Here is a 24062-nt window from a genome sequence, read left to right as displayed (position 1 = left end):
CCTTTTCCATTTTGAGTGGTCTAAGAGTGGGCTTGCCATCCTCCTGCCTCAGCCTCTTAAGAGTCTTTGGGCTAAGAAATGTAATACCATGCTCAGCTATCACACACTTACTTTAGTCTTTTTTTTTTTTAAATTTTTTTTAATTTTATTTATTTATGTGTGTGTGTGTGTGTGTGTGTGTGTGGCCAGCTCAGCCCACCAGGGGGCGGGGCTGGCTGGCATGTGGTGCTGGGGGATTGAACCGTGGTCCCTGTGCTTTGCTAAGCTTGTTCTACGTAGGTGCTTTAGACCACTGAGCCATCTCACCAGCCCTACTTTAGTCTTTTTGAGACGGGGTCTCAATATGCAGTTCAGGCTGGTCTTGAGCTCACTTTGTAGCCCAGGTGAGTCTCAAACTCTCAATGATCCTCCTACGTCAGTCTCCCAAGTGCTGGGATTACACGCATGCACCAACATGCCCAGCTACATACTTCTTTTATGTCAGTGTTTTTTATTTATTTATTTATTTATTTATTTTTATTTTATTTTATTTTTTTTGGCGGAACAGGGGATTGAACTCAGGCCCTTGCACTTGCTAAGGAAGCACTTATTCCACTGAGCCATATCCCGGGCCCCCATACTTCTTTTATAAAGCCTGTAACTCTGCCTTGTAAACAAAGGGCTGCCTGCTGCGGCTGTCTATTCTGTCCTCAATTATCAGCTAAGGGTTAGTTTCCTTATCTTGAAATGAAAGCAACATTGCTATTCAATATTACCATAAAGGGAAAAAATATAGAAACACACATATATATGAAATATAGAAACATACATATATATGTATGTATTTTTTTTTACCATAAAGGTTCTTGTCTTTTTAATTTTTTTTTCGTATTCATAAACCAAAGCCAAAATAACCCAACCATTTTATTAAGTAGGTTGTACAACCAGATCATAGTCATTTAGGCAGTGCCCAACAGATGGAGCTGTTTTCCTTAAAAATTTAAAATATCCTACAAGGTTCCATTGACGATGCTGCTGTAACCTGCAGCAGTTTCAGAACCACATGCTTCTGGAGGATTTTTGTGCTAGGGACTGAACTTGGGAAGACTTTTCAATAAGCTGTATCATTAGGCCTCTTCTTTTTGGTGAATTATTGCAGGAAGGGGGTGCAAGACATGGCGACCAGGGTTGCACTAATTCACTAAATTGTCCAGGTTGGGCCCAAACTTTTGGGCCTTCCAGCCTCAGCCCCCTAGAGTACTGTGACTACAAGTATTTGTTATCACTCCTGGCCAGAACCACAGTACTTAACTTGATTCTATCTGATTTCTAATCTTCTATTACCAAACCAAAACCACAAAGAGGAAGGAGGAAAAAAATAAATCTAAGGAACTGCATTAAATTCTCTTTTCATTTTTAATTTATACTTCATACACAAGACAATGCTAGCCAGATACTGAATTTTTCTTCCCAGTACTTGGCACTACAGCCAGGACCTTCACATTGAGGTGCATCCTTAACCCTTTTTTAAAAATTTTATTAAGGCACGATCTCATCACCGTATGTCCTTAAATTGCCCACCTTGGGCTCAAACTTGATCCTCCTGCCTCAGCCTCCCAAAGTACTGAGATTACAGGAATGCACTGTCAGGCCTGACCAAGGGGATGGGAGGAAAACACCTGTCACAGTCATTCTTTAAGCCAAACATCATAAAAATATTTCTTATCTTGGAATAAGAGCGGCATTGTTCTTATAATGCCCCATGATTTCCAGTCTCTTTCTAGTAAAAAAAATTCTAAACAAGTATTTTCCTGCTTTAGTTTGTCATTACATTGTACTTTGCTGTGTAACTTTTTTAAAGTTTGGAGTCAACATGTAATTAATACCTAAATATAAAATACCCAGAAGAATGAATATAAACTGTGGCTGATACAACCTGCAGATAGTTTTCAAGGACAATCTTCCACTTCTGACAGCAACAAGTAAACTCTTAAGGAAACTTGACAATTTTCCTTTGGGTAGAGCTTTGCCTCAGCTGCCAAAGCTGGCCTAAAACTTGGGAAACCCCTTCCTTGCCTTAGCCTCCTGAGTGGCTATAATACAGGTGTGTGAACCACTTTGGGCTCAAAAAGCTAATTTTATCTCCAATCCTTAGAAGATTATATTCTTGGGCCAGCAAGATAGCTCAGCATTAGGCAAGCTTAGGCAACCACAGGGACTGCGATTCGATCCCCAACACAACACACTGTGCCAGCCCAGCTCCTAGGGCAGGCCAAGCTAGCCACACACACACACAATTATATCTTTGAGGAGTTTTTGGTTTGTTTTATTGTTTTCATACCAGGGATCAAACTCAGGATCTTGTGCTTGCAAGGCAGGCACTTGTGCTATCTTCTTTGACTGTATTCTTTGTTATTTTGTGAAACAGTGAATTTCAGTAAGACTACTACTAGATACTCGGCAGGCTGAGGCAGAATCCCAAATTTCAAACCAACCTAAGTAACTTAGTGGGAACATCTTGAAGTATGCAGTTGCCTTGTTTGTTTTTGGTCTTTTTTAAATTTTACTGTATTTTTTTGGTTGAATTGTTTTTTAAGGGAGGTTTATTTTTTGTTTTTGGTGCCAAGGACCGAACCCAGGGCTTCCAGCATGCTAGGCAAGCATTCTACTGCTGAGTCAAATCTCCAGACCCCGTCTTGAAGTAAAAAAGAACCAGAGGTTGTAGCTTGCTGACTCCCAGGTTCAATCCCCAATATGCTAAATACAAAAAGATATTCTACCAAAAATGTCTTCCATTTTACCAAAGTAGAATTTTGTCATTCTTACTATGAAAAATTTAATTCTAAAACATGCAAAGAACTGAAAAAGGTAGTAGGGGTTGGGGAGATAGCTCAGTGGAGTAAGTGCTTGCCTGGCAAGCTCAAGTTCCTGAGTTCAATCCCTGGTACCACCAAAAAAAAAAAAAAAAAAAAAAGAAAGAAAGAATTGAAAAGGATAGATGACAAAGAAAAACATTTAAGCTATAATTACATTTTAATCAAATGGAAAACTCTTGCCCTTAGGAATACATACTGCCAAAAAATCCAATGTAAAATGCTCAAAATGGAAAGATAATTCAACTTTCAGGTAGTATTTTTTCATGTTTATTCTTCAACAGCATAGGAGACAGAGTTAACTTATCCAAAAAAGTCTGTTCACTGAGAGTATTGAACATATGACACAAACCAAGTTTTTTTCAATCACTTAATCTTAGCTTTGGACCTCTGTTATTTCCGCATGTATATAGCCCAAAGTCAAAAAAGACTGGTCAAACCACAATGTCAGTTTCAACCTAAATTAAATGATTCACAGCACTTTTTTTTTAAGATAGGGTCTCAATATGTAACCCAGGCTGACCTTAAACTCACCAATTCTCCAGCCTCAGCCTCCTGAGTGCTGGGATTACAGTGCACCACCACCACTCCCACACCAACTTTACAAAGTTTAAAAATGCAAATTCAGCTTCCTTCCTACAGTTTCAGTTTAATATGATGAAATGCTAAATTTAAAATTTCCACTGAGATGCTCAAGAAAGAAAGAAAACGGAGATATTTTTCTCAGAGGGGGAGGATATGAAGATATGAAGGGGGAAGAAGGGAGAGGGTATTCAAAAAGAATTAAGGGGCTGGAGAGATGGCTCAGTGGTCTAAAGCACCTACTTGGAACAAGATTGGCAAAGCACAGGGACCATGGTTCAATCCCCCAGCACCACATGCCAGCCAGCCCCACCCCCAGATGGGCTGAGCTGGCCACACAGACACACAATAAATAAATGTTTAAAAAAAAAAAAAAAGAATTAAGGTGTGTCACGTACATGTACCAAATATACACAAGGAATGTAAATCCTATGTACTGCAATATGTACAAAAAAAGGAAGCGGATCAAGAGATCGCTAAGGCAGGAGGATTGCTGTAAGTTCAAGGCCAGCCTGGGCTACATAGTTCAAGGATAGCTAAGCTACACAGTGAGACCCTGACTCAAAAAATCAATTTTAGCTCCAACTCAGCCTGGGCAAATCAGGGCTTTAGTGAGATCCTGTCTTAATAAAAAGAGGGCTGGGATTTATCTCAATGCAAAAGTCAGGGTTCAAGGGCTGGCCAAATAGTTTATCAGATTAAAGCGCCATAGGCGCAGGGGCCAGGGGTTTGATCCTTCCCCCTAGGGCACACTGAAACACAACTGGCAATTGAGACTGGGCATGGTGGCGCATGCCTGTAATCCCAGCTCTTGGGAGGCTGTAAACAGGCGTATCACTACTAGTCCAATCTAGTAGTGAGACCCTGAACACCCTGTAGACCCTTCCCTAAAATACAAATAAAGTCAGGGTTCAAACCAAAGACCCCCCACACACACACACACACATGCTCCAAATAGTTGGAAGTACTATAATCCTAGCTATTCAGAAGGCTGAAACAGGAGGATCCCAAATTTAGGGCCAGCCTGAACAACTTGGTAAGACCCTATCTCAAAATAAAACTTCTATTTTAGTACACTGAGATAGGTTACAAAGATTGGTGATCCTCTTGTCTTCCAAGGCTGGGAAACAGGCATTCACCACCACAGTCAGCTTCAAAATAAAAAAAATTTGAAGGACTAGAAATGTAGCTCAGAGGTATGGTGCTTGCCTAGCATGTGTGAAGCCTTAGGATCAAGAAGAAAAAGTTGAAATTTAATCCTTATCAATTTAGTGAGATTCCTGTTTGTTCTAAAAAACTGCCAGATAAAAGCAAACTTCAGACAGGAATAGTAGCCTACTCCTATAGTACCAGCACCCAGGAGGTGAGGCAGAAGGGCCACTACAAGTTTAAGGCCAGCTGGAACTGTGCAGCCAGACCTTGTCTCAAAACAAAAACAAACAAATAAAAAACAATTTCAAAACTAAAGGCCGGCACACTTGTATATATATAGAATCCCAGTTATTTGGGGACTATGAGGCAGGAGCCTCACAAGTTTAAGTCTATTCTGGGTAATAACTTAAGACTCTACAACTAAGATTCAAAATAAAAAAGGCTGGGAATGTAATTTCAGTGTGAGGTCCTCAGTACCAAAAAAACCCCAAAACCAAAAAACAACCCCCCCCCACCTAAATGAAGAGGAGAAACTCAGATGGGCATTAAATGAGATTCCTACTATAACCAGAAAGGCAAATTTTTCATGTTACTACAACTATGAGTCTCCATATAAAGAATACAGAGGTTTCCTTTTCTACCTCTCCACCCTCAGGTTGTTGCAGTGCAACAGATCCAGGAGGACCTTGCACGTGCTAGGTAAGTGCTCTACCCCTTCCTTAGCTGTATTCCCACATCCTCTGCATTATACTTTACATGCAAGTCAGGGATGTAAATCTATTATCCAGTTTCAAAAATTCTCACTTCAAGATAAATCTTGTTTCCTCTAGGATCCCACATCCATCCCTACTATTTAGAAAAAAATCTAATACATATTCATAAATATATTGGTATATGGTTCTAAAAGATAAAAATTTAAACCTTAAAGTTGGGGATGTGGCTCAGACATACAGCACTTGCTTAGCCCTAGGAGCATAACGCAAATTTTTGTCATAAAGGTGTAGAAACATGGATCTGTCAGACATTTATTCTTCAGAATATTACTACTGAATTATTGATTTTAAATTTATGAGTTCTATATTAAACTAGTACTTAACAGGAAAAAAAATCACAAAATATTGAAATTTTAATATTTACTATTTATTTTAAAAAGCATAAAAATTATCAACATTGATTTTTAGTATACAAAATCTAAAACTTAAAAACAAATTCTTATATGAACTATAATGAAAATACCAACAGCCCTTTACAAAAAAATAACCTTTACTTCAATTATCACACCTAAGGTAGTCTGCACATATGACAACAGCAAATTCCACACACGTCGCTTATACTAACAGCGTATGTGTTTTGATTTCCTGGCCTTTTGTAGGAAATGGTTGACATCTCAGTGGTCTTGCTATTTTGTCAGGAGGTTGTTTTATTTGGTACCAGGAATTAAACTCAGGACTCTCACACTTGCCAGGCATGCACTATGCCACTGAGCTACCTACATCTCCAGTCCCTAGAAAGTTTTTATTACATTACACAGTGTGTTAGGGTTTGTGTCTAGGTGTCCCCCCAAAGCCTCATGCAGTCTTGGGGTGGCTTCTGGAGTTTGTGATTACTGTGGGTGTGGTTGCTGCACCTGCCCTGGGGCAGGTAATTGGCATTACAATGTAAGGTGGGAAGAGAAGCCAGCTGCTTGAGCTCCTGCTACCCCTCCCAGGTTGCCCTCTGCTACGTGCTGCTCTGCCTTGGAGCCAGCTGAGTATGGACTGAAGCCTCAGTAACTGTGAGCTAAATAAACCTTTCCTTCCTTCATTTTGAGTGTCTATTTGTCCCAGCAACGAGAAAAGAGTAACTAAGAGAGAATTTGGTACCGCAGGAGTGGGGTCATTGCTGTGGATAAACCTGACCATGTGGATTACAAGCTTTTGGGAATGGCTTATGGGAAGAGATAGGAAAGGTTCAGAGATGTCGCCTACAAGCAAAGCGCTGGAACAGCTTCGGCTGTTCTATTTGGGAGATTTTGGTCAGAGCTCAGAAAACCAGAAGGCGATGAAAAGCCAGCCTGTGAAGACCAGGCTGGTGAGGTTTCTGCTGGGAAGGACTGCAGTGGTTGTTGGGCTCCACGTCATTTGTGTTTTGACTTGGCAGAGAAGTTGTCTACATTTTGCCTGTGTCCGGAGACTTTGCCTGAAATTGAGTTTAAGCATGGTGGACTGATCAGTCTGGCTAAAGATATTTCAAAGCAGCCAAATATTGGGGCAGTGGCATGGTTGTTACTGGGGGCTTTTAGCCAGATTTATGTTGAGAATCAAGAGCAATAAGCCCAGCAGGAGGATTTAAAATGCTGTGAGCCAGATTTACGTTGAGAATCAAGAGCAAGAAGCCCAGCAGGAGGATTTAAAATGTTGTGAGCTTGGCCAGAAAGAAAGCATCAACAGGGGCTGGTGAGATGGCTCAGTGGTCTAAAGCACCTACTTAGAACAAACTTAGCAAAGCACAGGGACCGGGGTTCAATCCCCCAACACCACATGCCAGCCAGCCCCGCCCCCTGGTGGGCTGAGCTGGCCACACACACACACACAAATAAATAAATAAAAATATTTAAAAAAAAAAAAAAAGAAAAAGAAAGAAAGCATCAATAAAGCTATGGACTGCGAAGATGGAGCTGAGAGGATCTCCATAGCTGGAAGGAACCTGAGAAAGGAAATGATGCCCTGAAGGCATCACAGGAGGAGGCAGGTCTCCACCCTTTGCAGCCTCAGAACTGCAAAGGTCAGGGACTTTGCCTTGAGGGGAAAGCAGCAGGGCCCCCTATTCCAGAATGACGGCGGGGGCCACTGCACCAGGTTCCAGAATGGCGCCTGCATGGAGAAATTATTTCTTCAAATCAGGGTCAGAGTGTTCAGCCATCCAGGCACTTGACCCCTACAGCCAAGATAGAGGAAAACCTGACTACTCCTCCAGCTGGCAGCAGACCTTGGCATCATCCATGTGGAGATGATTTTAGGTGCATTCAGAATGCAGGAGTTCTGAGGTTAAGAAGGCTTCCACCTCGATTTCAGAAGGCCTGGGAGGCCAGGCGGTGTGTTCCTGAGAGGGCAGTGTGTGAAGTAGAGAGTAAGAAGCCTATTCAGGAGAAACCCCACAAGTTTGGAAAAGCCAGGAATGTGGATCGCCTAAGGGAAACCGCAAGAAGGAAGCAAAGCTGGCCTAAGAGAGAAACCATGGGAGCTACCACCTTGAGTGCCACAGGGGCAGAGCCTCATGGAGCTCACAACTCATCACAGATTGCTTGGGATGTCCCGCGTGGAACTGCAGGACTTAATGCTTGCCCTGCTGGATTTTGGACTTGTGTTGGTCCCAATGCTTGGTATCCTGCTGTGTGTACCTTTTGGAATGGTAGTGTTTATCTTGTGCCTTTGAATGTTGCAAGTGTCTAAGTTTTCATTTGTACAGGGGCTCACAGTTGAGAGTTTGCCTTGGATCTTGGGACTTGGACTCTTCAGCAATGCTGAAACTGTTGGGACTTTGGCAATATAGAGATGGACTAGAATGTCTTTTGCATAAAGGGATATGCATGTGTCTTTGGGGACCCAGGGGTGGAATGTTATGGTTTGTGTCTAGGTATCCCCCCAAAGCCTCATGCAGTCTTGGGATGGCTTCTGGAGTTTGTGATTGATTATTGTGGGTGTGGCTGCTGCACCTGCCCTGGGGCAGGTAATATGCATTACAATGTAAGGTGGGAAGAGAAGCTAGCTGCTTGAGCTGCTGCTACCCCTCCCTTGTGCTCTTGCTCTTTGCTGCCACCATGAAAGATTGCCCTCTGCTATGTGCTGCTCTGCCTTAGAGCCAGCTGAGTATAGACTGAAGCCTCAGTAACTGTGAGCTAAATAAACCTTTCCTTCCTTCATTTTGAGTGCCGGGTATTTGGCCCAGCAACAAGAGAGGAGTAACTAAGACACAGTGTATAATGTAATTTAGCAGGAACATAAAATATCAAAAAAATAAAGTATTAAATTCTTAATATTACTGGGTGTTTACAATAGACATCAACATTTTCACATCATCTGTGTACTTGCTTACAAAACCAAAAAGACAATATCAGAAATAAATGATTCCTATATGAACTACGATGAAAAGACCAATAGAACTCTACCACAAAAATAAGCTTTGCTTCACACATGACAACTGCATGTTCCATACACACATTCTGCTTACGTTGACAGCACATATGCTTAGCTTTCCTTTCCTATGTGGCAGTCTTGTCACCTCTCTTCACTTACTATTTGGTCAGATGCTTCCTACTATACTGTATAACATGCACATAGCAGAGAAATAAGACATCAGTAAAGTAAAATATAAAATAGGTTATGAGTGCTTAGAATGGGCATTTTCACATCAGCGGTTTGCTTGCTCACAAAACCTAAAAGATAACATCAAAAATAAAAACCTATGTGACCTATAATGTATAGATGAATGAAAATCTACCACAGAAATAAGCTTTGTTTCAACTGTCAACCAAAGTCAGTCTTCACACATGTCAATTGCATGTTCCATACGTAAGTACTGCTTACACATGTTTCATTTTCCTGTCCTTTCTTGTAGGGCACAGTTGGCATCTTTTCTGTTTTCCTGTTGTAGTAGGTCTTTGTGATGCTGTGCCTGCCTGCTTAGCTGTCAGCTCCAGTGTGTTCCACAATTTTTCTGCATAGTTCCCCAGGCAAAAACCTTTTGTTTCCCCTCTGTTGTAAATGATCTCCTACAAGGTCTAGTCCCAATCCTCTAAGAAAATTTCTCCATAATATTTTGCACTTGTTATTTTCTTTTGAAATATTCAAATTATTTACACTACTCGTTTAGGATCAAATAAAAAACAACCATGACCGATGCTTTGTGTTCCAAAGAACATCACAGTTGTTGCACATCTCATCAACATCCATCACCTCCACTTTTGGTTTTGTTGTAGAAAGTTTTGGTCTTAGGCTTCCATTGAGTCAAGGTTTCCCTACCAATATCTCCTCACTATTGTGAAATGCTGACAACAGCAGAACCAGTTTGATTTTCTTTGCCATATGCAAGGTCAGTGTTGTATCTTTCTAAAATCCAAAGATTGTCCTATACATTTTTTTTTTTTTTCTTCAGTACTGGGGACTGAACTCAGGACCTTGCACTTGCCAGGCAAGCACTTATTCCACTGAACTATCTCCCTGGCTGAGTTCCAAGATAAGTATCTATACAATTGTTCTGAAATTGGGAATGTCTGCTCTGTTTCTGCATATAGTTCCTGTGCTGGTACCGAGCCATCCCTCTGGCCCCTGGCCAAGTTCTAACATTGGATTGTTCCACTTGGTTACATGGCCACTTGCAACATTTCAACTAGTCAAATATGTACTCACATGGCTGTTTTCTTCATCTGAATCAAGGAGGTCTGCATTCCCTGTCTTTTTTTTTTTTTTTAATGTGTGTGTGTGTGTATGTGTGTGTGGCCAGCTCAGCCCATCAGGGGGCGGGGCTGGCTGACATGTGGTGCTGGGGGATTGAACCGCAGTTCCTGTGCTTTGCTAAGCTTGTTCTAAGTAGGTGCTTTAGACCACTGAGCCATCCCACCAGCCCCATTCCCTGTGTCTTATCAGTTGATTCTCCCTCTATTTCATGGTTATAGAACTTTGGCTCACACAGCCAACACCAAAGTCATGGTTGATGTGATCATTGCCATCACTGTCACATTCCCACACCACTGTTCTGTTATGAAAGTGTGTATTTTACCATAATGGATCATCTGCATCATCTATGCACAAGTAACCTGATGTTTCACTTTTGACTTCCTCCAAAATGTGCACATCTGGTTGTTCATTTTCCACTGTATGAACCAGACTACTTCTACCAGGAAAATCAAAAGAAAACCTTTTAACAAATCCTGGCGTGGTGAGGGTCTATTGGACCCTCTGTGATGTTTGGGTAACCATACACAAAACAAAGTTGGGCAGAGCAAAAGGTGGGTAAAAATCCCATTTTGCCCCTTTTGCACACATGTACACACCTTGCCATTTGTCATACCAATCAGATAAATACATATTGTTTCCTGTATCCCTCAGGGAAAGGTACTGAGACCACAACTTGCTACTACTATGCTAATGTACAAATTTACAACAGAAAAGTAAAGAATGGGTCTGCTGGACCTAGTGTCACATTCCTACCTAACACAAGGCCCTGGTCCAATTTCTCTTTCTCCCTGCTCCCCTCCCTGACTTTAATATCACAGAAAAGAAAAATTATATGCCCCCCAAAATTGCCAGTTCTTTAATATAAAATACCTACTCAACATTCAAACTTCGAATTCCCTCAAATACTGTTTTAAAGTTTGAATTAGGATCCAACAATGACCATATATTTTGCTTATTAAGACTCTTAGATATCTGTTTTAAGCCACAGGCCTTTCTATGTCTTTATTTTCTCTTGCAATAAACCTGTTAAAAGAACCAGGCTGCTGGGCCTGGTGGCATACCTGTAATCCCAGCAGTATCACTCCGAGTTCAAGGTCAACCTGAACTATAAAGCAAGACCCCTTCCCAAAAAAAAAAAAAAAAAACCACAAGAAACAAAACAAAAGGAGCCAGGGTAGGTAGCCCACATCTGTAATCCCAGATTCTCCTATGGCTGAGGCAGGAGGATTACAAATCCAGAAGCAGACTGGGCAACTTAAGAGCCTGTCTCAAAAAATTAAAAGGACTGGAGAAGGTAGATGAGTGCTGAGTTCATCCTCCATTACCCCATTGAAAAGCAAACAAACCAAGCTCATATAATTTGGTTCTTCAGTGGTATATAACTCATACAGGAAAGCATGGATTCATTTTATCCTGCTTGATTCTTTCCCTGCATCAGTTTTCAAAATGAGTTGGTTCTGTAACCATTTTCCTCAAAGTGACCAAAACATTTATTCTTAAATTATTATGATGCCACAGATTAAACATATTTCATGTCTTGACCCACATAATTACCTTGATTAACTCTCAAAGTGTACTATTTTGGTGAGTAGAAAATCTTCTGTTGGCACCTGAAGCCTTCTAACACAATCCCTGTACTGTCTGGTAAAATTCCTAATCTGTTAGACAAAATGTTCCAGATCTCCTACATTTCCTGCCCCAGGCCTAGAACCAGCCATTTCCTTAAGGAATAATATTGATAGGAAATCATACTTCAAGACCTCAATGTAGATGTGAGAGGGCGCTTTCAGTTTAAATATAAACTACCTCCCAGAAAGAGGAGGCTAGGTCAGAAGAGTGTCACAGGAGTGTCACAAAAACAAGGTTAACGTGAACTGCATAGGGTGACTTTGTCTTTAAGAAAAAAAAAAAAAAAAAAGACCAGCCTGGGCTAGTTACATGATGAATCTTAGGCCTACATGTACTGCATTAACGAGATCATTTTTCAAAAATAAACAAAAAAGACCACTTTATAAAATAATTAAGGTAGTTTATTTATTTATTTACTTATTTTTGTCTTTTTGAAACAATGTCTCACTACACAGTTCAGGCTGCCCTTGAGCTCACTTTGTAGCCCAGACTGATCTGGAACTCAAAATGATCCTCCTGCCTCAGCTTCCTAGGTGCTGGTATTAGAGGTGTGGGCCACTATAGCTGGGAAGGTGGTGTCTTTTAAAAATGCAGTGTTACACACAGTGCATGCATGTACACACAAACTGAGAGCATATTAAACTAAAAGAAATTAAAGATAAAACCAAATCAAAACATGTAAACCTTTACTGGGTCTTGGTTCATTAAAAAACTATTCAAAAAAAGTAGAGGTGTGTTTGGTGACATATGCCTATAATCCCAGCACTTTGGAAAGCTGAGGCAAAAGGACAGCAAGATTAAACCTAACCTGGATAACCTAATGAATGAAAGAGCTCCCCCCCATCTCAAAATCAACAATAATAGGCTGAGGATGATGTGTAGCTTAGTGTGAAGGCCCTAAATTCAATCCCTAGTAATAAAAAAAAGAAAAAAATGATTGGGAGACCAACTGGAACATTTTAATTTAGAGTAGGTATCAGACAACATTCAGAATTTATTTTTACTTTTCTTGGAAGGACAATGGTAGTTAGCTCAGTGGCACAGCACCTGCCTGTCAAGTGCAAGTTTGATCCCTGGTACTGTCCCCCCAAAAAGAAAGACAATGGTATAATTATGTTTTTAAAAATTCATTTGCATTTGACAAATACATGAACTGTTCAGTCTTCATACTGAAATGTCTCCAGTGTAACCTTTCAAGTGGCTCAGCAAACAGGCATTTTGGCATTTTCTTATAGATAGCAACAGGCCTTTTTTTTTTTTGGCATGTGGCATTTGCCAACATGTTTCAGATCACTGTGTCTACATGGTGGGCTCACTGTAGGTGTCTCTCATTTATTTTCACCTTTTTTTCAACTTTCATGAATTTTTGTTAATAAAAAGTTGGGAGAAAAACTATTCATACCTCAGCTGTGATGATACACTATATTCTGCCATTATCTTTTTATCATTAAGTAACTTACAGTCATGTTGGCTGAATTTTTTGTCACCTTTTTCCTGTTTCTGGATCCATTTTCATGTAGCTTATATACAAGGAATGATGGAACAATATGGTGAATGTTTAAATTAAAAAATATATCTATTACAATAAGACACTGCCATTAACCCTTCTCCAAAGTTTCCTCACTTTGAAAACATGTAAAACACGTACCCCCCCCCATCATTCTTGCCACTTTCTCAGACTGTTCTGGAAATTCTTCATGAGCATCTTTAGTTGCACTGTCAGAGCTGCACTGGTGTCCTAAATCAGTTCAAAGCATTTACCTTTTATGGTCATTTTGAATTTGGAAAAGAATCACAATTCATACATTGCCAAATCTGGCTAAGGCAGATAAGGACATACTCTAATTTTTTTACAAGTCTGTTTTCTGTTTTATATCATTCAGCAGCAGCATTCACCCTGTTTTTGAACATATAAAGACATTGTTTTGTTTTCTATTTGAGGTTTCGGGGATTGAACTCAGGATCTTGCATTTGCCAGGCAGGCACATATGCCACTGAGCTATCTCCCCAGCCCATATAGACACTTGTGAAAGAGGAATTACAGAACCATTTCATGAAGCACAATGAATAAATGTGTTTTAACTGAAAAGGTTTTTTTGTTGCTGTTGCTATTGTTATTGTTGTCAGAGACAGGGTTTTGCTATACAGTTTAGGCTAGCCTTGAACTCACTTTGTTGCCCAGGCTGGCCTGCAACTCAAAGTGATCCTCCTGCCTCAGCCTCCTCCTGAGTGCTGAGATTACAGGCATGGCTTAAAGGAGGTATCTTGAGGGGGATTAATGGCAATGTGTCCATAATTTTTTTTTTTTTTTTAATTTTTGGCAGAACCGGGGATTGGACTCAGGGCCTTGTGCTTGCCAGGCAGGCATTTACTCTATTGAGCCATCTCCCCGCACCCCATCCGTAGTTTTTTTAAAAAAAACTTTTTTGTGTTTTTGCTGTATGATTTTTTTTTTTTTAGACAGGATCCTGAAACTGCTGTTCTCAGAATTATGGCAATCCGAGTGCCTCAGCCTCCAAGTGCTGGGTTCCACAAGTGTGCCACCACACATGACATAATTTTTTTAAATTAAAACAAACATCTACATTATACAGTAAAACCTTGGTTTATGAGCATAATTCATTCTGAAAACATGCTTGTAATCCAATGCACTAGAATATCAACACAAATTTCTGAAGAAATAGAAACTCAGATGATTCATTCCACAACTCAAAATATTCATACAAAAATTATTATAATAAGCAACAGAAAATAATAAAATACAAAATATAAGGAAGAATAACCTGCACTTACCTTTGCAAACCTTTGTGGCTGGTGTGAGGGAAACAAGAGAGAGGAGGGTTATTGTGTAGGATGACTTCCACTATCACTAAGGGAATCACTGCTATCTACTGGCTCAATGGAATCTTTTTCTTTTCGGGCAACTTTAAGGAACCTATCCAAGGATACTTGCTTTTGCTTCCTTTTGAGGATTTTACGGAAATGTGACATCGCATTATTATTGAACAGATTCACTGCTCGCACTGCTACAACCTTATTTGGGTGGTGTTTTTCCACAAAATTTTTCACTGCTTCCCACATCTTACACATCTTCTTAATCTCATTTGAAGTGAGGGACTCTTCTACTTTTTTCTCCTTCTCTGCAGATGAAATCTCCTCCATAACCTCTTGCTGTTGCTCACAGTGCAGATCCATCAGTTCTTCTGTAGTCAGGTCCTGGCCATATTCCTCCACCAGCTCTTGAATGTCATCCTCATTCACCTCCAGTCCTACGGTCTTCCCCAAGGACATAATTTCATCAACAACTGGTGGCTCCTGTTCATGAACAAGGCCCTCTAAGTCAGGTTCAAGAACGCAATCAGGCCACAGTTTCTTCCAAGCAGAATTAAGGGTTCTCTTAGTGATGCCATGCCAGGCTTTATCAATGATCCTGAGGCAGTTTACAATCTGGAAATGATGTTTCCAAAATTCTTGGAAAGTAAGGTTTGTTCCTTTGATCACTTCAAAGCATTGCTGAAATACTGCTTTGGTATAAAGCTTTTGAAAGTTTGAAATGACCTGCAGATTCATTGGCTGGAGGACTGGAGTGGTATTGGGAGGAAGAAACTTAACTTTAATGAACTTCAATCCTCCAGTAAGTCATCCTCAAAGCCTGGAAGATGAGCAAGAGCATTATCCATGACCAACAAGGCTCTTTGTGGCAGATTCTTTTCTAGAAGGTATTTTTTCACTTCAGGTCCAAAGACCTCTTTGATCCATTCAATGAAGAAAATATGAGTGACCAAAGCTCTGCTGTTGGACCTCCACATAATGTTAAAATGGCTTTTCTGCACTTTGCATTTCTTGAAGGCTGGTAGATTCCTGGAATGATACACAAGCAGGGGCTTGACTTTGAAGTTCCCACTTGCATTAGCACAAAACAAGAGGGTGAGACGGTCTTTCATGGGCTTGTGACTGGGAATTGCATTCTCTTCTTCTGTAATGTACGCCTTCTTTGGAATCTTTTTCCAAAAAAGCCTCATCTCACTGCAGTTAAAAACTTCTTCTGGCAGATAACACTCGGAGACCATGAGCTTCTGGAACTCGGTAGTAAAGGCCTCAGCTGCTTTAGCATTCAAATTCATAGCCTCTCTGTGCCTCACAACACTATGGAAGCCACTTCTCCTCTTAAAGTTATCAAACCATCCTCTGCTTGCCTTGAAGCCATCTTCATTTTCTGCTGATGTACCTGGCATTTTACTTATGAGGTCAGTATATAAGGCCTTTGCCTTTTCACAGATAAAGTTCTCCGTCATAGTATCACCCGCTACTTGCTTCTTATTTATCCAAACCAGAAGCAACTTTTCTACATCTTCCAGAACACGTGGCCGTTGCTTTGATATTCTTGTGACCCCTTTTGCTGCATCCAGTCCCCTTAATTCTTCTTTCTTCTTTAATATTGTACAAATGGTTGATGTAGACTTCTTATAAAATCTCGCAATTTCAGCCACTCGCATACCTCGTTCATACTTCTTAATGATTTCTTTTTTAACTTCTACTGTAATCATCTCCTCCTTACCGCTTTTCTTTTCACCATTTTTTTGCATGGGGGCCACTGTATATGCTTGCACAGATGTTGACTATAGTATAGTATTAATAAACTCTTGTTATTTAATGTAACTGGCAATAAGGCAGCAGAGGAAAAGGTCTATATCTGCAGGCAGCCTGACCTAGAATGAAGCAAAGCATTCCTAAGCTTACTCTTGTATGGAAAAGCAAAGGACTGTCCATAGGTGCTTTGAAGTGACAAAAAATACACCAGTGCCAGTTGTGGGCACTTTCCAACATTTTGAAGGAAGCACTTATTTCTGCCAAACACCACAGCCAGACCAAGCATCTGAGCATGGAAGACAATCACCCATAATCCTGCAGTGACAGTCAAAGGCCAGGAGGACAAGAGAGCGAGCAAGAGAGAAAACATTAGCTGTTATGATCATGTGACATTCAGTCATGTACTACTCATACCGCAAAACATCACTCCTTTATCAAGTTAAAATGTATTAGAAATGGTTGTTCATCTCGCAAAACATTTGCAGAGTAAATTGCTCACAACCCAAAGAAAGTATTGCTGTATTTTGATCACACCTAATATACACATTTCTTAAAAGTAAACCAGACCTGCTCAAAAGGAAAGAACAACTGGGGTGGGGAAAAGGAGAAAAACAGCAAGAAAAAAGTGTGTATGCACAAGCTAGCTAATTATACTACTAATTTCTATTCATTCATTAAAAAGAATGGTTTGTGCTTATTTTGTTTGATCGATTTTTTCATGCCTACATTTTGTAATCAGAGAAAACTCTAAAGATAAGAATACACATGTCTTGACTATTGTTAATCTATTAACTTGTTCTGAAATTCTGTATTTTTTTGTCTCTGTCTTTAAAGAAAAAATGTGATCATCTCATTAGATGGGGGGGGGAACAGGTGTGATATAATCCCAGCTTTTTTTTTTTTAATTTTATTTATTTGTGTGTGTGTGTGTGTGTGTGTGTGTGTGGCCAGCTCAGCCCACCAGGGGGCGGGGCGGGCTGGCATGTGGTGCTGGGGGATTGAACTGTGGTCCCTGTGCTTTGCTAAACTCGTTCTAAGTAGGTGCTTTAGACCACTGAGCCATCTCACCAGCCCAATCCCAGCTTTCTTATAGGCTGAGGCAGAAGGATCACTGGCTTGAGTTGAGCTTGGAACAGCTTAGCAAGACTTTACATCAAAATTAAAAAAAAAAAAAAAAAAAAAAGACCTATGAATATATGTGAGAAGACCCTGAGTTCAATAACTAGTACCATACACTAAAAAATAAATAATAAAACAATCTAAAGTGGCTTACAGTGGTTGCTAAGGGAGTACTGTGAGATGAAAATTAGTAATACATATGCTCAAAAGCTTTACTTAACACTGCAGCTCACACAGGCCTATTAGCAAAACTCAAATCTCCTGTCTTGGCACTCATCCTTCCACCCAGGAGTACCAGGTAAAGACCGTTGTGGAGGAGAAAGGGCTGTATCTTCAATACTAGCAAATAAAGTTAACTTTATACTCAGGTCCTAGATGATCAACTAATCAGTAAATATAAACGTAACTAAAGCAGTCTACATAATTGAAAAAAGAGAATAGGACCCTTTACCACCTATTGTTTTAAAGCAGCAAAAGAATCCTGCACCAGTCTACCCTCCAAGTATTTAAAGGGCAACAAATATTCACCTCTGTTAGAAACCACAAATTCACAATGGCTGATTTTGGATACTTCCCAGAGGGATAAACGGAGATTTGGGATTACCAGTATCACCCTTTTGAGATTTTCCATTTACTCTTCAGGGATGGGCCAATTTCTCCCACCCACTAAAATTAAACTAAAACCACTAAGATTATAAATTACTTCAGGAGGGGCCAGGGAGATAACTCAGTAGAATAAGCGCTTCCCTGGCAAGCGCAAGGGCCTGAGTTCAATCCCTGGTTCCGCAAAAAAAAAAAAAAAAAACTAAAAATTATTTCAGGGGGACCGGGGCAATGGCTCGGTAGAATAAGTGCTTGCCTGACAAGTACAAGGGCCTGAGTTCAAAATCCCGGTTCCACACACACAAAATAATAATAATAATAATAATAATAATAATTTAAAAATTACTTCAGGGCACAAAATCACTTTTCTTAGCATAAGATCTTCTCTCCCCCCTTGAGTGTCTCAGGATTATCCATTATCCTGTTGTCCTAAACTATCGGCAGTCACCTATCACTTGGTCTCTGCCTATCCTGAGGCACTGACTTCCCAGTCCCCACTCATATTACTAAATATGTTGGCATGGTTGCCCACAACCTGTAATCCCAGCACTCAGGAGGCTGAGGCAGGAGAATCACTGAGAATTGAGACGAGCCTGAGTTACAAAGGGAGCTCAAAGCCAGCCTAAACTGCACAGACTCTATCTCAAAAACAAGCCCCCCACCCCCAAATAAAATGAAACCCCACTGAATTTGTTTCTTATGTCATCCTCTCATCAGAGTCCTTATACAGGTCTTGGCCAGGTCGCCGATAGCTCACCTCAAATAAAATTAGGAAAAGACCTGTATTCCACTAGAATTTTCACTTGATTCTTGAAGCTTTGAATTTTTAATTTGCTAGATTTTTCATAGCTCGAACACAAATTTCAGGACTGAAGAATTTAGTATCTAACACTTTCAAATTCATTGCCCATAAATCAAAAAGAAAAGAAAACTTCCAACAGGGGAAAAAAAAATATTTTTGAGACAGAGTCCTGCTATGTAGTCTAGGCTGGCCTTGAATTCACTATGTAGTGCAGGTTGGCCTCAAACTCTCAGTGATCCTTCTGCCAATTTCCTTAGTGCCAGGAATACCCCCATGCCCAGAAAGAAAAATACTTTTTACAAAACAGAACAAAAAAAAAATCTTGTTTTTGAGACAGTTTTAACTATATTGCCCAGTCTAGCCTCAATCTCCTAGGTGCAACTAATCCTCAGCCTCCTGGGTAGCTCGGATTATAGGCATACAAAGAAATCTTATTAATAGCACACTATCTTACTCCAGTATTGGAAAAAAATGAGGATCCACAAAACATGCAGTATTTGTGTTATTCTACTTAAATTTCTCGCTTTAAAAAGGATTTATTCCAAAAAACCTTTAGGGTTACTCAATCTGTCCATGAAACAGACATAATTTATGTACATTCAAATGCTTTAAGACTGCAGTGTAGTTAACAAGCTTTTATTTATCCAGTCTTTTGTATTTTGACCTTAGTAGCTTCTAATTTCTATTGTATATTACATGTAATAGTCAGTTTTTAAATAATTCTAGCTGGTCTAATAATTTCCAAACTCAAAATACCTTCCCACTTGTCTGGCAGTAAAACCTCTGTTAAGAAGCACATAAATATTAGTGATGCACTATCTACTTAAAAAGGAGGGGAATCTTAATGTAAACAGTAAGACCCCTACTTAAGAAGGATACAATATGCAGGATCCCTTTTCCTATCTCCCATGAAAAACAGTGACAGTTGTATGTAGTCTGAATTCTATTTCTACTCCTTCAATTTCCTTTAACTCTGCTAAATCCTAGCAATAGGCAAGTTTCTTTTCCCTCTTCTGCTTTTATCCCTTTAATCATATGTAAAAATAGTTTTGTAGGGGCCAGGGAGATGGTTCAGCAGACTAAGAGTTTCCCTGGCAAGTGCAAGGGCCAGAGTTCAATCCCCAGTTCCGCAACAAAAAAAAAGTTTTGTAGCCATAGCTTTTTTTTATATTTAGGACAGGGTGTACAGGGTCTCACTGAATAGATCAGACTCATAGTGATCCTCCTGTTTACAGCCTTCCAAGTGCTGGGATTACAGGCATTTACAGGCAGGCATGCACCACCCACCCAGTTTCAATGGCTGTCTCAGGGCATCCCAGGGGTGGGGACGGCACGGCAGGCTCAGGAATCGAACTCCCAGCCTCTGTCTGTGTCTACCCAAGCAGGCGCTTTAGTCCACTGAGCTATTTGGCCGGCCCAACCATAGCTTTCTATCACAAATCAGAATATCACAAGAACCTATAAAAGTCTTATCATCTTGATATCAACCAGCTCTAGGATTTGTAATTTAATTCAGGAATTTCCACCTTCAATCGAAGTAATTTAAAAGGACATAATATGGACAATCAAGACTGAAATATATGAAATTGTTTTATTTCACTATAACTAGTATGTACTGTTATGCACTTTACATTATCTCAGTGAATTCTCACAATTATGCCTGTGTTAAAACAGGTTTAGAGACCAAGTAATTTCTCCAAAGCCACAGTTAGTAAATACCCCAGCCAAGATTCAAACCATGCCTTTTGTTCTAGAAACGACCCTCCAAACTTCCATTATTAATTTCAACCAATATTTGTAAATTCTCTAACAGATGGTAAATGAAGACAGAGTTGGATGGTCTGAAAAGCAAAAGCACTGAACAAACTCAATGGCTTTCTATTTCTTTTGGTCTCGAAATCTGAAATTTTTTGGTCTCTTAAAATTACTGCCTTCAGGCCTGGGGAGATAGCTCAGTAGAATAAGCACTTGCCTGGCAAGCACAGGGTCCTTAGTTCAATCCCTGGTACTGGGGGAAAAAAAAAAAAAAAAAAAAAGCCTGCCTTCAAGCTGAATACAGTTGCACAAACTTGTCCCAACCCTTTGGTAGACTGAGACACAAGTATCCAAAGGTTGGGCTCAGGCTGTCTAAAAATAAAAATATATTCCTAGGGATGCAGTGCAGTGCAAAGGCCCTACATTCAATGCCCTGTAAATTAAATAAATAAATGAACCTACAGAATTTTATTTATTTATTTATTTATTTATTGTGGAACCAGGGATTGAACTCAGGCCCTTGAGCTTGCCAGGGAAGTGCTTATTCCACTGAGCCATCTCCCTGGCCCCCAGATTTTTATTTATGTGGGTAATTTTACTTTATTTTATTTTTTGGTGCAGAACCAGGAATTGAACTCAGGCCCCTGCACTTGCCAGGCAAGCGTTTATTCTACTGAGCCATCTCCCTGGCCCCTATTTTTTTTAATTTTTTCCTTTTTTGGCAGAACCAGGGATTGAACTCAGGTCCTTGTGCTTGCCGGGCAAGCGCTTATTCTACTGAGCCATCTCCCCGGCCCTTATGTGTGTAACTTTTCATATTAATCACATTAGAAATTAGAAAAAAAAATGTAAGTATTTGTCGGCATATTTAAAAACACACTCATATGCTAACATAAGTAAAACATTTACAATAAAAGGTACTGTTTTCCTCCAAAATACTGACTTTCAGGCTTATACTTTTGTGTCTAGATTAATAAGAGACATTTATGTTCTCATAGCTACTTCTCCATTCAGCCTGTTGTTATACGCTGTGAAGTATACAATGAAGATCTGGCCTTGTAAAGATGACACAGAAAAAAATCCAAAATTTTAATATGCTTTTCAGGTAACAATAGATTATTTAGCCAGGCATGGTAGTCCATGCCTGTAATCCAACCACTCAGGAGGCTTAGGCAGAAAGATCACTGCCAGTACCAGACCAGTTTGGGTTACAAAGTAAATCAAGGCCAGCCTGAACTGCATAGTGAGATCCTGTCTAAGAAAGGCAGAAAAAAAAAAAAAAAAGGATATTTATAAATACTAAAACTAAACAACAGTTTTAGTGTATGTGCTACCTTGGGCACATACACAAACAATAGTATCTTACATCTTTGCATCTGAAACAGTATCAATGAACTGTTCAGATTTTGTTACGTTAAAATCCACGGGTCTACTTCTATTTTCCAACTGACATATTTCATTATACAGTATTTTATTTCAATCTCATCTATTAACTATTAATAATGTAAGAAACATACAAAAGTACTGGAAAGCCATAAAATGCTACCTGTTGACTTTTTTAAAAATCCTAATTTTTATTTAACCTTTTTCACCAATAATACTGTTAATTGTTCTCCTAGTACTGAAAAACTCATTTCATTTTCAAAAAATGCTATCAACTACTCAACGTATGAAAAACTTCCATCAGTCCCTTCACATAAAAATGCTGTTCCATGAGACAAGCCAGCTTATAACTCAATGTCACAAATGTTTTTCCTCATAACAACCATAATTCCAGAGACGGCATAAATGTTTCATGCATACTTCTCATTTCACCAGGGATTCTTCTGGGTTCTTTTTTAGAGGCAGGGTCTCACTATGCAGTGCAGACTGGCCTCAAACTCATGGTGATCCTTTCTGCCTCAGCCTCCCAAGTGCTGAGATTAAAGGCATACACCACCATATCCAGCTAACTCCACTGATTCTTAAAAATTAAAAAATGGAGGGCCAGGGAGATGGCTCAGTGGAATAAGCGCTTTCCTGGCAAGTGCAAGGGTCTGAGTTCAATCCCTGGTTGGGGGGAGGAGAGGGAATGTATTCACAAAGTAGAACTTAAAAATACTGATAGTTTTTACAGCTTCCTCAAGAACACTTTCAAGTAAGCACAGCAGAGTGTGGTGCCACAGCCCTTCTTGGTAATGCACTATCAGGATTACTTCTGACAATCAGTGGAAATGTCAGTTTCAAAAAGTTGGGACCAGGGAGATGGCTCAGTAGAATAAGCACTTGCCTAGTAAATGGAAGGACCTGAGTTCAATCCCTGGGTCTGAAAAAAAAAAGAACATCAAAAACTGGGGAGGGTCTTATTACTGTATTTTGAAAATGGTTACAACCTTAATGAAAGTTCCTTTAAAAGGTTCCCACGAAAGACTGAGAAGGGCCCCTTGGGGTCAGCTGGCCACATCTTTGTGAACTGCTAGGAATTCGTAGATTAGTCATTCCTCTAAAGAAAAGACTACCAAAATCCTGTCCATGCTAACAGGTCCTTCTGTTGGCTCCTTTGGTCTGAGATACACCGCCAACATAAAGAGGCAAATAGATCAAGGGCACAACCTGCCATTTCATTGTCTTAGCATATTTCGAGCACCTTTATATGAAACCAGTAAGTAATTTGCAAACAGTTTTGGATATAAGGCCCCAAAACTGCAGGTTTAACAATCTCCAACGTCTGTTTATGCACTCTCAAGTTAAGCATCATTATGAAGTTAAGAACCCTAAGTAATTCGTACCGTAGAGTTCAACTCCCAGGCCCAGAGCATCGGGTGTATTGAAAATTCATTATTACTCTTTCAGCAATTTGAGAAGATTCCTTTAAAAGCTTCATTTTTGTTCTGAGCTGAAGATAACAACCAACGTTATGGAATGTAAAGAGGAAGGCTACTGTTCTGATGGTACAATTCAACTGTATCTCAATCTTCATATCGAGTATGATTGGACCAACTGATTCATAACTCAGGTCTCTACCTATTTCTGAGTAAAGAAGGTCAAAAACGAGTTGAGAAATGTGCAGTGCGAAGGAATCCCACGTCCTCCAAGAGTGAAAATCAGGCCAACATTTAGAAAACAGAGAAAGCAGATGATTCAATGACATTATTCCTTTTAAGTAGGTGCCTGGGATCTAAAGAAAATAGTCCTAGGGATAAACATGGCGCCCACCGCGGCAGGACATAATCACGAGAAAATAAAGTCTCTGTCCCATCTGTCCCATCCCGTTTTACAAATCAATGCTCCATCCCTTAAGAAATTTGGGGGCAGAGAGAGACTTCGTAAACTAGCTGCAAGACACTCAGGCGCGAGATGTGACTGGGAGGCGGAGCGGGGATTACATAACACAAGGGATCTGCTAAGCAATCACTCATTTTTTCCTCCCGCAGCTCAAAACGAGCGCCCCACGCCTTCCCGCGCGGGGGCGGCAACCCCACACCCGCAGCCGACCGCCCCTCCTGCCGTCCGCCGCCCCTTCCCCAGCGGGCTGGCGCCCGCGCCCGCGCCCGCACCCGCACC

General features: G+C 40.2%; 1 protein-coding gene across 9 annotated transcripts in view; it reads right to left on the bottom strand.

Annotated features, from left to right (window-relative positions):
• Pogz (pogo transposable element derived with ZNF domain) overlaps positions 1 to 24062 on the bottom strand; it is a 66724-nt gene that overhangs the window by 41950 nt on the left and 712 nt on the right. The window lies entirely within an intron of this gene.

Source organism: Octodon degus, unplaced genomic scaffold (genome assembly GCF_000260255.1).
Source record: "Octodon degus isolate 3935 unplaced genomic scaffold, OctDeg1.0 scaffold00048, whole genome shotgun sequence".
NCBI classification, from domain to species: Eukaryota; Metazoa; Chordata; class Mammalia; order Rodentia; family Octodontidae; genus Octodon; species Octodon degus.
The sequence above is the reverse complement of the archived record's forward strand: the minus strand, read 5'-3'. Positions and strand labels throughout refer to the sequence as shown.